We start from the raw sequence: 16,283 nt of genomic DNA on the forward strand, positions 1-16,283 counted from the left end.
CAGTCCAGGGCTGAGCTCCTCTGCCTGGAAAGGTAAAGCGGGCCCCCCCCCCCCAATCTCTCTCCCCCATCCTCTCTCCTGCCCTCCCCAACAGGGGCCACTGGCCAGGCAGAAGGTCTGCACAGAGAGCAGAGGGGGAAGCAAGGGAGCTGAATCCAAGCTAGGAGACCAGCCAAGCGGAATAAGGAGGGTGGGGGCAGGGCAGAGGAGGGAGCCCCCAGGGTTGGGTAGGGGTGCAGGAGTGGAGGGGGGATGTGGGGGCAGAGGGTGAGGTGCAGGGGTGGGGGATGGCTCTGCAGGCCGCCGGTCTGGATCTGGGGTGAGCTCTGGCTCCACCGTGCACTGGCTGTGTGGCCCTGGTGCATTGCTTGTCTTTCTGAACTTCCATTGTGTTATCTGTAAAAGTGAGTATGGCAGGTATACTGGTTGCCTGGGGCTCCGGTGACAAAGCACCACACACTGAGAGGCTTAAACACAAGAAACGTGTGCTCTCCCAGTTCCGGGGGCCAGGAGTCCGGGATCCAGGTGTTGGTGGGGCTGTGCTCCCTCTGAAGGCTCGACAGAAAGATCTGTTCCCACCTCTGCCCGGCGTCTGGTGGTCCCTCAGCTTGTGGCATCAGAACTCCGACCCTCACACGGCCTTCTCCTTGTGTGCGTGTCTGTGCCCACATTCCCCCTTTTTATGAGGACACCAGTCCCACTGGACTCTGGCCCACCCTGATGACCGCATCGTCACTTGATCATCTGTAATGATGGAGTAAAGACCTCCAAATAAGGTTCCATCCAGAGGGACTGAGGGTCAGTTAGAACTTCAATGTATCTTTTGGGGCAAGGACACAATTCAACCCGTAAGAGCAGGGCTTCCTGCCGGCGTTAACTGGGGTGTGTGGGAGGACAGAGAAATCGCCGGGGCTGCAAGGTCAGCCATAGGGAAGAGGAGCCCTGACAGTGGGCTGCAGGGGCCTGTGGCTCTGGGATCCAGCCCTGCCCCACTGGCCCTGCCCTGCTTTCCCTGCCCCGATGCATGAGAGGCAGCACCAGCTGGAAGGGGGGCTGCCCAAGAATAAACGAGGGGGGGGGTCCTGCTGTGTCCTCCCTGCACCCGGGAAGGGGGCAGCCGGGCACCGCTGACTCTGCAGGCCTCTGCACTCCTGCCCTTGTCTGCCTGCGCTGCAGGCCCGATGCCCAGGGTCAGCTCACGAGTTCGAGCACTGGGACCTGCAGGGACCCCAGCAATGAGCAATCTGGTTACAGAGAGAAACGAAAATAAGGCTCCCCAGATGGGACTGTTGATTGGTTATGACAAAGTGCTCTGTGAACTGTAAACTTCTCCAGGAGGTCACAGGGTCTAAAGCGGCCAGCCCAGGAGCACCGTCTGAGAAGGTGGGAGCGGCCACGGCAGGTTTGCGGGGGGGTGGGGGGGCGGTGGGCTCCGCCAGGAGGGCAGCAGGAGGAGAACGGGTCCACGTCTGGAGCAGGGGTGGGGGCCTGCAATGGCTTGGGGACATCCTGGGTCAGAAGCTGCCTGTGAGGCTGCCGGAGAGGGACCAGCGAGGCCTGGAGGGCAGGGATGGTGGTGGGACTGGAGAGGAAGCAGCAGGCCCGAGACCCGTGAGGAGGAAATAAGTGTCGTCTCTGATGCTGGAGGACAGCCAAAGAGGGAGGGCCCCCAAGTCCTGGCCACTGAGGCCCCAAGTCACTCCCCTGCCCTTCCGTTTGGGTGCTCCCATCCCAAGGCACCACCTGCCTGCCCAAAGCCTGGATGGCATCCCAGCCACCATGGCCCTCAGGTTCTGGAACGTCCCCTCTCCCCACGGTGAAACTCTCCTGTTCTGTTCCCTCGGGCCATGACCGCTGCTCTCCACAGTGGGCACCAGCCAGTCTGGTTCATCTTGGTGCACACGTTCAGGGACTGAAGTCAACTGGTGAGCACTTCCTACCTTGCATTGCGGCCGTGGAAGGAAGGGCAACTGGAAACAACTGAACGGCACTGTGAAGTTGAATGTGAGGTGTTAACTTGGCTGGGCCACAGTTCCCAGGGATGTGGTCAAACACCCGTCTAGTGCTTCTGTGGACCGTTGTTCTTGGATGACATTAACATTTGAATCCGTGGACTGTGAGTAAAGCAGATTGCCCTCCATAATGTGGGTCGGCCTCATCCAATCAGTTGAAGACCTTACAAGAAACAGACAGGCTTCCCTTGAGGAAGAGGAAATTCGGCCTCCAGACGACCTCCGGACTTGAACATCTGTGTGCAGCATAAGATCCATCACAAAGCAAGGGTTGGACCACCTTGGGAGGGGCTATCTTTGCAATTCCGGAAGTCACACTGAGTCAACACAAATGACTAAAACACGTGGGTAGTGTTTCACCCAAGGGGTGGGAAGTGCTGCAGAGGCAGGACAGCCTCTCTGCTCATCTTCTGAATTCTTTTTTAATTTTTTTTCCTTCTTCTTCTCCCCAAAGCCCCCCAGTGCGTAGTTGTACATTCCAGTTGTGAGTGCCTCTGGTTGTACCAGGTGGGACGCCGCCTCAGGGTGGCCCGATGAGTGGTGCCATGTCCATGCCCAGGATCCAAATCGGCGAAACCCTGGGCCGCCAAAGCAGAGCGTGGGAACCTAACCACTCGGTCACGGGGCCGGCCCCTCATCTTCCGTATTTTGAAGGTTGAGAGGGCTGCACAGAGAGCAGGGACGTGCACGTCAGTCGAAAGGACTCACACAGACGTCGGAAGACCTTGCTCACCAGGCCCTGGTGCTCTCAAGGGTTCCTTGCCAGGTCATTAGCTGCCTGCCCGGGTGGAAGACCCAGGCAGAATGAGAAAGCAGACATGTTCAAGTGACCTGCTGAAGTCACGTGCAGGTGATCATGCACGAGGCTGAAGGCAGAGCAGTTCCCCAAGGGGGAGATGCCGATGGCCTCAACAGTCCCTGCGTCTCCAGCTTCCCCGGCCATGGCCTCCAGGCCCCTCCGGCTCTGTTGCTGGAAGCTCCGCACTCCCCACACCCCCAAGCCCACCCCTCCCCGTGTCCTGCACGTCTTCAGTCCCTGTGGCTCCCCTACTCCTGGCCTGGGTGCTACTCCCCACCCCACCCTGCCCTCAGCTCACGGTGCTCCAGGAGCCCACATACACAGGCTCCGTCCCTTCCTGGGGGATCTCTGACATCCCAGGCTCTCCCAGTATCCCCCCAGGTGCAGTGGCAGAGGCGCCAGGGACCATCCACGGCCTGCTGTTGGCCACGGGTCAGGGAAAGGCCACAGGGCTGCCCCCACACTCGAGAAGCCAGGCGTGGAGCTGGGCCAGAGGGCCGCCTGTGGGTTCTGTGGTCCTTTCCCACTCTCCCAGGGCCTCATCCTGGGTCCCTTCCTCCCTTGGGCTCCTTCTAGGCAGGTCTGAGCCAGCCTACCCGCCTCACCATCTTTCCTAGCTTGTAACATTGTAAAAAATTTCCACTTTATTACCCATTTCATAGACCCAACGTTTCTACTGTTTTTCTGGGTTACGGCTGGGAACCCTGGGACACCCCGCACCTGGCGTTTATGAAATGACACGGCGAGGTCCTTCCTGTCCCCCTACTTGTCCTTCCATCACCCCCTCACTGGGTTCCTGCCGCCGGGTCTCCAGCTCCCTTGTGCACCAACCCACTGGGCACCTGCTCTGGCTCCCTGGCGCCTCTCCCAGGGCTCAGGTGGGCCCGTGGGGTGCGGGCCTGGGACAAGGCTGGGCACCGCCCTGTGTGCTCCCGGGGCATCTGCTGGGACCAGAGCAGCAGTGTTGGCTTGGGCCTTGCACTCAACACACTGGCTTTCCCTGGAGATCTTGCCGGGGAGCACTTCTGTCCCTCACCAGAAACAGCAGCAGACCCGCCCCGCTTGCTGTCCTGCCAGGCCGGAGGTGGTGAACCGCGGCCAGAAGTGAGCTCCTGCGAGGCCATCACCGTGGCCTCCAAACCCGTGACTGCCACACTCTACATACACAGGCAAACACACACACTCATGGACATGTTCACACGTGCATGCGTGCACACACGCAGGCACACCCTCTCACACGTGGGTGAGTGCACACACCCACGAACGCCTGTGCACACACATGCATACACTCACATGTGCACACATGCCCTCCTTCCCAGCCCGGCCTCGTGTGCCCCGGCAGCTCTCTCTGGCCTTGGCTTTATGATCAGCCTCCGTTCTCCTCTGCCCAGGAAGAGCGCGGACCGCAGGGGAGCCGCAGCCGGCTCAGCTCACCAAGGGAAGCTGGAGCCCGCAGCCCAGCAGCCCAGAAGCAGCCAGTTACCCACCCCTGGCACCCCACCATCCTTTATGTGAATAGAAGCCTCCTGAGGCCCCTCAGGGGAGGACTGAGGGTCCTCGGGAAATGTCAGGCTGCCCTTCCCTTATGAGAAGAGAAATTGAAAGCTTCACACACACGGAGTCCCCCTCCCCCTGGGGGCCCGAGGTCCTGGGGGATGCTGCCCCACCTGCTTCCCACCCAGCACTGCCAGAACGCAGGCCTCACCACCCAGGAGTGAGGGCAGGGGCGTCGCCTCCCCACCCCGGGGTCGGAGGGGTGGGTGTGGGGTTTCTGGAAAGCTACCATTGGGAAGGCACTATGGCAGGGAGATGAGACACGTCCCCCCAGAGGTGGTGCAAAAACGAGGCAGCAATTTCCCAGGGTTGCTGGGGTCTCAGCATGATTAACACTGTTGGGAGAGGAGGAGGTGTAGCTCAAGTCTAACAAGCACCTGCTACACACAGACTTTGCCTTTATCGCCCAATTTTATAATAAAATGAAGATGCACAAGGACCTACTGCATGCAGCGTGACCCTCGCACCCCAACCACCCTTGTCACCCAGGGCAGCTGGTCCGAGATCGGCGGGGGATCGACCGGGCCAGCCCAGGACGGAGACTGGAGGGGGCTCAGGCAAAACCCCTGCCTGAGGCGGCTCAGGGAGGCGGAGATGGAAGACCAGTTTACTTTATTGGACGATGAGAGCGCAGAGGGAACCAAAGCATGGGAAGGGGCGGGCGTGCTGGGGGGCGTTCCTCTTAATAGGGGCGTCAGAGAAAGCCCTATGGCAAGGCTGACATTCAAGCAAAGGCCCAAAGGAGGTGAGCGATGAGTCTGCAAACACCTGGGACAGGAGCTCCAGGTGGGGACTCAGGTTCAAGGGCCTGAGGGGAGCGCACGCCTGCACCGTGACGGACTCTCAGAGGGAGTGGAGGTGAGGGTGAGCGTGGGTGTTCTGCCCACACTCTGCTCTGCATGCCGTCTGTCCTTCCTGCTGGGCTGGCTGTACGTGGGTCTGTGTGACCACGGGTGAAGGTATGCTGTTGCCCAGAGGAGGGTGGAGAAGGCGCTGGCTTCTGCGGTGGGGGCTAGATCGTTATCCCTCTGTCTCTGTCTCCCCCGCCCCCATCACTCACTCTGGGGACTCAGCAGCCGTGTGGGGACACTCATGCAGCCCTAAGGACGGGCAGGTGGGGAGGGGCGGAGGCCTCTGGCCAACAGCCATGTAAGTGACCTTGGAAGCCGGTCCCCAGCCCCCACCAGCTTTGCGATGGCTGCAGCCGCGGCCAGGAGCTCGACTGCAAACTCATGGGAGACCCTGAGCCTGAGCCACACGGCTAAGCCGCACCGACTCCTGACCCTCAGAAACTGAGATAATTAAATAGGTGTTGTGTTAAGCTGCTGAATTTGAGGTTATTTGTTACCCAGCAATAGAGAACTAGTACAGTCCCAATGCTGATCATCTGAGCCCCTAACACACAAAGAAGCCATCTGTCCAAAGGGCCTCATTGGCCCCATGCACCGCTCGACCTGGTCCCAAGGCATGGTGGTCTCCCGCTGAGATGAAAATACCTCTGGTCTAAAAAGCTGTGCCCAGGATCAGGAAAATCGAGATACTTCTGGGGGTTCTCAACAGGTCTTAGCACAGTGCCAGGCAGTGAGAGGCCCGTGGGTCCAGCTCTCCCTCGATCCCTAGGCAACTTCTCCCATGTCTGTCAGGGCTTCACGTGTGCAACTGAAAGCCTTTCCTTTTAATTTCAGAAAATCGCAAAATGCAGCTTAAAGACAAGCAGGAGAGCAGGCTGGATATCAGATAATTGGATCTGAGCAACCAGCTGATGCTAATCTGATTGCTTGTAGCAACCCAGACTCCGCCAGAGCAGCACGCAGCCCTCCCGCCGCCTGGTGTCTGCAGCTTAGTGCCAACGCCCTGTCCTGGACTGCCAAGTGGCGTTTGTGTCCATGATGTCAGCAGTAATGATGAGCACTCCATGACGTCAGTGGTGAGGACGAGTCCTCTGTGACGTCAGCGGTGAGGACAAGTACTCTGTGACATCAGCTGTAATCATGTTTGCCCACTAGTTGCTTTCTGAGTCAGTTTTATTTTCCTAGCTAGACCGAAACCTCCTTGTGCACGAAAAACAGTGTTTCCCTGAGTCTCACAGAGAAAGGGGCGACTCTGGAGGCCTGCCTGCTCTGTTCTATGTGATGTTGATGCCTTATGAAGCCGTGTGCCAGGCACAGGACAACCACGGATAAACGACCGGAGATGTGATGGCAAGTCACCACCTTCGCCTGCAGCCAACCACTGACCCATCTTCTTCACCGAGACCTCCCACTGACGACTCCACCTTGCAAAGAACATCGGGGGGATGGAGGCCCATGACCCCTGCTCACAAAGGCAAAGTGACTTGACACTGCGACCCGGGCCTTTTAGCTCTGTGCTGACATCACCCTCTGGGGCCCGGCTCGGGCTGTGCGTGAGGTCTTCCCCAGCCTCACGGGCCGAGGGGAGGAGCACGATGCAGTCTATACAGAAACTGATCGATAATAATGTACACCTGAAATTACACAATGTTCTAAACCATTAGGACCTCCATAAAACAATTGGAAAAAAAAAAAACCCAGAAACAAGGCAAACTCCAGTAGCAGCCACAACAATCTCCAAGACCATGAGGAGACAGGAAGGGACTGGTCAATTTGGGGTGAACTTTGTTTCCTTCCGGTCCACAGGTCGTTCCTTCCACGCTTCATCTCAACACCAGCAAAGCCTGACCTGCAGCATCCTCCCACCTGGCACAGCACAGCGCCCTGCGGGGAGGCCAGGAAGCCAGAGCCACGCTGGAAGGGAGGGACCCCTGGCGAGGGTCCAGGGCCACCGCCCCACCCAGCCTTGTCCTTGGGTCCCTGTCAAGTCTCTCGTGACCTCTCTGGGTCTCCTTCTCGCAGTAACATAGGGTAACACACCTGCCTTGACGGCGTGTTGTGAAGACTCTGTGAGAACTGTGTCGAGCCCTTTGGAAGCTGTGAAAGAGCAGGGGCGGGAGAGACTCTTGGAAGCCGCCCCTGGGGGGTCAGGAGAGGCCCCAGGCCCTGGGCCGCCACTCCCTCCGTCCTCCCCATGAACCCCTCTGCATCCCCCAGGCTCCCACGTGCAGACCCCTCAAGCTTGGAGACCAAGAGCCCAGAGTGGGGAGGACCCACGGCCCCCACTGCAGCTCCAGCCCTGCCACTGGGTAGAAGCCGCAGGGCTGCCATTCCCGAGACTCCGGGGCGGCTGGAGGAACAACCCCGAATAGCACATCTGCCATTTTCTGCCTCATTTCCCCTCCCCTCTCCTGCTGGGGGAGAGGGCTTCATGAAGAAACAGCGCTCTTCATGCCCAGCCACAGAAAGCGCTCAAGCGGGACCCCAGGGGAGGGCATTTGCAGGCCTCTGGGCCCTGGGGCCACGTCCTTGTCCCAGGAGTCCACCTCAGGCTGGGCAGGGCAGCATCACGTGGAATTCTGGAAGTCCATGTTCTGGCTCACTAGACAGCCTCCGTTTCCACTTCAGTTCTGCAGCAAAAGCAACTCTTTCCAGGAGACCTGCGTCCACAGCCTACCTCAGATGACAATAATGAGAAGCTGACTGTCCTTCACCCAGGATGGCATGCATGGCCTTAAGCCTCCATGTGTACCGCCACTATTGTCAGCTGATACCAAGGCGACGTTGGAGCCAGCCGAACACTTATGGACCCAGGATGGACCTGCAATGTGGCTTTCTTATCTGCTGGTGGTAAGACTTTCTTCTGCTGAATTTGTTTCTGTGACTTGCTTCTGCCTCCTCAAAGCACAGCGTTGCTTTATTTGGAGGAGAGTAGATGGAAGAAGATGAGCGTCCCGTGGGGGTGGTGGGTTCAGGTCACTCTCACTAAAGTCTCACATGGTCATCACGGCCAAGGAGCCTCTGAGGCCAGGCAGCTGGAGTCAGTGGAGTGTGGGGGCCAGCACAAGGCCCTGCCAAGGGCTGGGGGAATTGGGGTGCAACCGAGGGGCCCTGCCTGCTGATACGCCTGCCTCTCCAGCCGCCTTGGACCCACCTACAAACTCCTTCCTGCCCCACCACAGCCATTTCCTCAAATCTCCCAAAGAGAAGCCCCTTCCAGTGACCCACCCACAGCTCACCTAGAGCTTCCGGAGGGGAGATTCTGTCCTGGGGAGGATGGGCAGCATCCATCACAGGAACTGGCCACCGTGTCCTGGGGAAGCGGATGGCAGTGTCCTCATCACAGTGACAGGCTATTCCTACAGGGGCCACCACCTGAAAGAAACACACAACAAATACCACCAAATGGGCATTTCCATCTAAGTCGGTTTTCCTCATCTTCACCTCAAAGAAGCCCCATTTATCAAAAGGAAGCCATCTTCACTCATGACAACTTGGGTTTAGCAAAATATCCTGCCAATCATGGAAAGTGAAGTCCCTTTAAGTCACCCGGGAGGGTGGCCGGCTCGCCGCTGGTGCAGATCCGTCGCTGACCCATCAGAGGCTGCCCCTGCACCAGGAACGTGGCCACACTCCTGTGTACACACACTCTCCCACCTCCCCGCACCCTGCGGACAGACGCAGTTCTGCTCCCCAGCACACCACTCAGCACGTACAACCAGCAGGGTGTTTTGATACCTGCTACACCTGACACACTGGGCGCTGCTCCACAGAGGAGCCACGTGGCCCCTTGGCCCCGGACCAGAAGTCTGGTCACCTGGCCTTCCGGAAAGGGTGACTCCATTGAGGAGAGGCAGTGAGGGCCAAGAGACCGGGCGCACTGTCAGGCCACAGGCTTTGAAGTCAGAGGGAGCACTCCCTACCTCTCTGCTGGCCGCTGTGGAGCCTGGGGCAAGTGGCCTGACTTTTCGGAGCCCAGGTCCTCTCCTTTGTGAAACAGAGACAGTAACTCAGAGAGGACAATGTCGTGAGCCAAGGGTGGAGACTCCTGAACCGCTCAGCCTGCAGTCCTCAGACAATAAACTGAAGCTAAGGTCATTCAGAACGTCTAGCATTTTGCCTTTTTTTTTTTAAGCAGAAGAGCTTGAAGAATGTCTGACAATTTGCACTTCAGCAGTTTTTTAAACTATAACCTGAACAATCTTTGGGAAGACAGGTTTCCGGGCACTGGAGGTGGGGCCTCTCCTCTGGGCTGTAAGTTCGGGAAACCTGTGACGGTGGGCAGGCTGTCTGAACTTTTGGGCTTCAGTTGGTGGCAAATGTGACTGGATGGCCAGAGGGTCCCTGAGAAGCTCTGCTTCTGTGGCTCCCCGGCAAGGCAGGGTGCGCCCTCAGCCGCGCCTGCGTGTTCCCCTCCTGTCGTTGTGTTGGTCTCTGTCTGCTTCCCGCCAAGGACAGCAGGTGCCTCCCCAGGTGCGGCAGACTGACTGCGAGAGGAAGGCGATCTGAGCCCCAGGTGGGGATGCCACGGGGCCGGGCGCTGTGGCCTGGACAGAGCCCATGCAGCCACGGGGCAGGACGCCAGGCCCAGCGGCAGCCCTGCAAGCCGAGAGCAGAGCTCCGAGGAGGCCGCCAGCGTCGCCGCTCAGGGAGGCGGGCCGGGGCGCTTAGGGACACAGGGTCGCAGCCCGCCCAGCGGCGGCCCCTACCACGCCCGTCGGGGTGTGGGCACGCGGAGGCGGGGGACGGGGGGGGGGAGAGATGGGGGGTGCAGCGGAGCGTCCTCTGCACAGGTTCTCGCGAGAGAGCTTCTCCTCACTGCTTTCTCAGGTGGGCGTCTCGAAGCCGCCAGCAGAGGGCAGCAGAGGAAAAGCTCTGGGCCAGTTGTCCGGCCGGGCGACACTCTGAGTGCCCTGCGGGAGCTGGGAGCTGGCATCCTGAGATCCACACGCCCGAGGCCCCTAGGAGGCCACTGTGGGAGGCAATGACACATGCCTGTGGCAGCTCGAGGGAGCCTGGAGCAGGAGGTGAGGACATTCCCCACCTAGAGCAGTGCAGGGAGGGACCGATGGAGCTCCGGGAGCGCGCGGCATTGGCACAGCTTGGAGGCCAGAGCTCCAGTGACGAGAAGTTTGGAGATGCCCCGCTCACCAAGGACTTGCTCGGGGATGCGGTCAGCGGAGGCTGAGATGCCCACGGACCCTACAGCACAGTGGCTGTCAGTGAGCAAGTCTTAGCGGGGGCCTGTTTGGCGTAAGGAAACAGCTGGAGTGTTAGGGCAAGTGCTCAAGATACATTCGGGCGAATTCACCCTTCTCACCAGGGCTGCGTGTCCCTCGCTTGAACAAGTGCCTGGATTCCATCGCCAGACCCTCTGGGAGAGGCCCCAGAGGACCCTGAGGGTACAAGAGGGGGGGCTCCTGGCTCTGTGTGGAGAGGGGTTGCCCAGACCCCTGGTGATGGCTCAGCTGCACCGGGGCACCTGCAGCTCAGACATCTGATGACTGAACAACCTCCACTGGGTCACCTACAGCCCAGACACCTGATGGCAGCACAACCTCCACCAGGACACCTGCAGCCCAGACACCTGATGACTGCACAACCTCGACCAGGCACCTGCAGCTGACACACCTGATAACTGAACAACCTCCACGAGGACACCTGCAGCCCAGACACCTGACAATGGCACAACTCCACCAAGCCACCTGCAGCCCACACACCTGATGACTGCACAACCTCCACCAGGACACCTGCAGCCCAGACACCTGAGGACTGAACAACCTCTACCAGGTCACCTGCAGCTCAGACACCTGACACCACAATACCCTCCACCAAGTTGCCGTCTTGGAAACACCAGGTAATGTCAGCTCAGGCAAACTTTCCTCACTTGAGGGCTTCTGTGCATGAAACATGCATTGCCCGAATCTTGGAGCATTCAGAAGACCCCTACAGCCCTTTTCAGGGTCTCTGCCCTCACGCCAGGTCTCACTGGTTCCAAGCTACTCATCAATAGTTTGAATCTGTCATCTCGTCCGGTGCTTCTTTCCAGCACGGCAATATCCTTGCAGGTGCTTCCCTTCACAGCTTCTAACTAGGGCTGTTAAATGAGAGTTAACTAGTATCTGTGAACTCGTCAATCTGTGTCCAAACTCCAGGACGCAACTATCTTTGGGACTAGCATGTTCGCCATCCGCTGTCCCTTCTGTGCATCGTCTTACAGTATTACTCCAAAGGGGCTGCTCCTGTGTCCTGCCCCTCATTGATCCCCACAGTAACAGTGGTGCTAATTTTCAGGAGCCGCTAATTTTCAAATAAGCAGTTTTGCAACTGTATGAGACTCAGTTTGGCTATAAATTGTGCAAACTCCTCACCAGCTCTTAAACCCTGAGACAATTGTATCCAAACTCAGAAAATAACTTTGTTCTTTATTTTACAAGCAGGGGCTTTCAAAAGTTCAAATGTTTCCCCGGGGAAAACAGATGCAGTGTGGGGGTGTGTGCAGTATGAAGGCGCCAGCATAATCAGCACGCCATCATTCCTTCTCGCAGTAATCCATACAATAAGACATTATTCTAAGGAAGAGAAGTGTCACTGGGCACAGTCGACAACTGGGATCATCTTCGTTACATTGCCTCATGGTACTGAATGATGATAATAACAATCATACCTAATTTCTGTATTAGGAAAAATCAAAAAATAGGAGTAAATTGAAATAAAACCAAATATTTTGCATACACACGAAAAATAGTTTACCAACGATAAACAAATCCCAACTCAAAAGTATCAGGACAAGTGGGATTGCAAAAAAGAAAGTCCAGGGGAGGCGCTATGTGCTCCATTCACGACTTTGTCTCCCCAGCATCAGGTGCTGCAATTAAATCCCATCCGAAGGAAAAAAATATTGCTTGGGAAGGTTTGTAGATGGAAGTGTACAAATAGTGCTCAAATAAAACTGTAACAGTTGTAAATCCGTATCAATATAAAATTGCACCCTTTAGTGTCCCCAGCACGCCGCTATCTCCAGGCACACCTGTTGGGAAGCGGTTTGCTCAGAAACGCACTGTGTGGTCCCCTGGCGGCTGACGGGGACTCGAAACCCGGGGGGGGGGGGGCGGGGTTCTGCGTCACAAGGCAGATGCTGGTCGTGTTCACGGTGAGTTAGGATGAGGTGCAGCTGTATTGGAGTTTAGGTCCAAAATCCTGGAAGGTCACACTCAAGATGTAACCCAGTGGGCACACCTGCCCTCTCTTGATGTCACTGTGTGTCCCCAAAGACAAGGCAGCACTGTCCTATTATTGTTCTTAAGACGGATCTGTGAGTCTTCATTAAAGATGTCACAAAATGTCAAAGGGAACTTACCTTCAGAACCTCTTAAAAATCCCATCTTTTCCCAATGTCTTACTCAGCAAGGCAGCGGCCTCATTCTCTCAGAATTCTCCAGGACTCTCCCTCCAAGCCCAGCCAGCGCGGGCTCTTTCTTCTGGGCTCTGGGTTGGCCCTGTCGGGGCGACTGAGTCTGACTCTCAAGGCTGCAGCCCAGACCGTGCTCAGCAGCACCAAGGGCAAGCAGCCCTGAAGGGACACAGCCATAGATGAGGAGCAGGCGGCCGAGGTCAAGTCCCGTCTCTTTCTCTTGCTTCCACCGACCAAATAAAACCAGACACATGCAACACCCTGGCTAGACGTCCGCTCTGCTTCGGTGGCGATTAGACTTCAGCCCATTGTTAGGGAGGAATAAGTTCCCATTTAGACATATTTGCATCCATGTTAACATTCTGCTTATTACATCAACGCTGTGTGACATGGGACATAAATACGAATGCTATTTTAATCAAAAAGAATTCTGGGCTGTAAAATGTGCCATCCTAGGAAACGTGCCGGTGGGTCTCGGACGACTGAGCGACAGCGCCGTCCTCTGCAGCAAACCCTTCTGCTCTGCTGTAGGTACCGCATATCCCCAGGGAGGAACGTGACCTTCTCTTTGTCCAGGAGCAGAAAGTGGACTCACCTCTTCTTTGCCTAATAACAGGAGGGAGGCCCGGAGCTGTGGAGGGTCAGTGTAAGGTGGGTGGCAGCCCCGGGAGCATGAGCCCGACTCCTTGTGATGGGCCTGTCCCCCTGTGAAGCCAGCAGCAGCAGCTACAGGGGCCCGAGCGGGAGACCCTGCCCTGTGACACGCCTGCTGCGGGGCTGTGCCGCCCTCAGGGGTGTGGACCACTACGATGGGGCGACCGGCACTTCTTGTTGTGTGTGGTTCTTCAGGCACTGTAAGTCATGACACTGCACATGGGATGTGCATGTTTGAGTTCACGCCATCTTTCTCTCCCCTCCCGACTCAAGCCGCCTCGTCTAGCAGCTTGTTTAAAAATTAGATTCTCGTGGGAGAGTGTTTCTCTTGCTTTTCACTTAGCTCAGAAAACATCACCTTTACGTCCTGACTTCAGAACCCACTTCCTAAGGCACCGGCCTTTCCTCCTTTCCCGGGGCCAACGGACCAGCTCCAAACCACTGCCACTCACTCCAGAGAATACACACGACGACGACATCTAAGTTACACAACGGAGCCTTGCGATTCACGTGCCACACTCCTAACGATGCGTACTTCTGTGACAGGCTTTCCGTCTCACACCTCGGGCACCCTGACCCTCTTTGCTCTGGTGCCTGCGCTGCTCCAGTCCAGGCAGGGCTTCCTCTCCTCACCTGGGGGATTGGCATGAGCAACAGAGAAGGAAACTGCACGTCTCTGCGAGTCCCTCGTCTGCCTCCCTTTCCTCACAAGGAAGATATGTCACCCTGGCCAAAATGACACAGACGGCGTAACCTCAGAAGCCCTGGAGCTTCGAAGCCTAAACCCAAACCTACACGGCTCAGTGGACAGCGCAGGCAGCCTTCCAAGGTCTGCAAATGTGGATTTTGATCATTTATGCCTGTGTTCTCGTGGAGAAGCAGACAGAGGTCCTCATTCTGTCATTCCTGAAGTGCTTCTCCATCCTGTGTCTGTTTTTTTTTAACACAGTAAATGTTTAATCTTTCCTAGGTCAAAAACATTTTCAGTCACAGAAAAACACGCACACACAGAGAGAGATATTGCCTATCATGTAATCCTGTATGTGGATTTGGGGTTGTGAACACTTGGTTAGAGCGTTCAATGAAGTCCTGCGAAAGACCCGAGACCGAGCTCACAACAGTGTCTTTCTTCCCAACCTCCTCACCACTCACTTAACTAGTGTTCTTCAGCTCCTTTGTCTTTTTTAAAAATTGTGGGGAAATACACATAATATAAAATTTACCATATTGGCCATTCTTTTTTTTTTTTTTTTAAAGATTTTATTTTTTCCTTTTTCTCCCCAAAGCCCCCTGGCACATAGTTGTGTATTCTTCGTTGTGGGTTCTTCTACTTGTGGCATGTAGGATGCCGCCTCAGCGTGGTTTGATGAGCAGTGCCATGTCCGCGCCCAGGATTCGAACTAATGAAACACTGGGCCGCCTGCAGCGGAGCGCGTGAACTTAACCACTCGGCCACGGGGCCAGCCCCAATATTGGCCATTCATAAGTGTACAATTAAGTGGCATGAAGTACAGTCCCACTTGTGCAGCCACTGTCCATCTCCAGAATTGTTTTCATCTTGCAAACTGAAACTCTATGCTCATTCAACACTGACTCCCCGTTCCCCTCCCCCAGCCCCCGGCCCCCACCATCCTACTTTGTCTCTGAATTTGATGACTCTAGGGTCCTAATGCAAGTGGAATCACACAGTGTCTGTCCTTTTCTGTGTGGCTGTTCACTCCATGTCCTCAAGGTTCATCCGTGTTGTAGCATGTGTCAGAATCTCCTTCCTTTTTAAGGCTGAATAATGTTCCAGCGTATGTGTATACATTTTGTTTATCCATTCATCCATGGACAGACACCTGAGTTGCTTCCAACTTTCGGCTATTGTGAAAAGTGCTGCCATGAACATGGATGTATAAATGTCTTGTGGAGAGCTTGCTTTCAATTCTTTTGGGTATATCCCCAGAGGTGGAATTTCCAGATTAAGTAATTCTACTTTAAAATTTTGAGGAACCTCCATACTGTTTTCCATAGCGGCTAGGCCATTTTACATTCCCTCCAATACACAAAGTTTCCAATTTCTCCACATCCTCTCCAACGCTTCCTATTTTGTTTTTTGGGTTTTTTTTTCTTTTTTGGATAGTAGCCATCCTAATGGGATTGAAGTGTATCTCATGTGGCTTTGATTTGCTTTTCCCTAAAGATTACCGTGTTGAGCATCTTTTCATGTGCTTCTTGGCCATCATGTATCTTCTTTGGAATAATGTCTATTCCTTCACCCATTTTTCAATCAGGTTGTTTTGTTGCTGTTGAGTTGTAGGACTTCTTTATATATTCTAGATGTTAGCCCCTTATCAGATACATGATTTACAAATATTTTCTCTCATTCTATGGGTTGTCTCTTTACCCTGTTGAGTGTGTCTTTTGATGCACACAAGTTTTTAACTTTGACGTGCTCCAACTTGTTTTCTTTCGTAGCTTGTGCTTTCTCCCAGCAGTGGAGAAACAGGTTGCAGAAAGTAACGACTCGTCTCCACAGCATTTATTGCACTGGATCATAGGCTGAGGCTGCAAAGAGGAGGACACTACACATGAAGCCGGGCAGATCAGAAAAGGCTTCACGGTCTTAGTGAGCGGGCAAGCCTGCCAGGGAGGACGAGGAGCTACCCTAACAGGACCAGCAGCAAGCAATTCTGTGAATAATGGGAATGAGGGGCTGGGATGTGGATGTGACAAGAGATCAAGAAAGGTTTGAAACATCACAACTTGGGTACTTTGTTCTTTTTAGCAGGAATGTGACAAGCAGAATCCTATTTCAGAAAAATCCCTCATGCAACAGCACGGAGGGTACCTGGAGAGGGAAGACTGGGGGCAGGGAGGCAACTTAAGAACCTGGCTCAGATTTCTGAGAGGGAAGGAGAGAGCCTGGCGATGACAGGGATGGAGAGACGCGAACGCTTCTGCCAGTGAGTGAGCAAGCTACACAAGGCACGTCTGGAAGGAGGTGGAGAGGGGGC

Source organism: Equus quagga, chromosome 8 (genome assembly GCF_021613505.1).
Source record: "Equus quagga isolate Etosha38 chromosome 8, UCLA_HA_Equagga_1.0, whole genome shotgun sequence".
Lineage (NCBI taxonomy): Eukaryota > Metazoa > Chordata > Mammalia > Perissodactyla > Equidae > Equus > Equus quagga.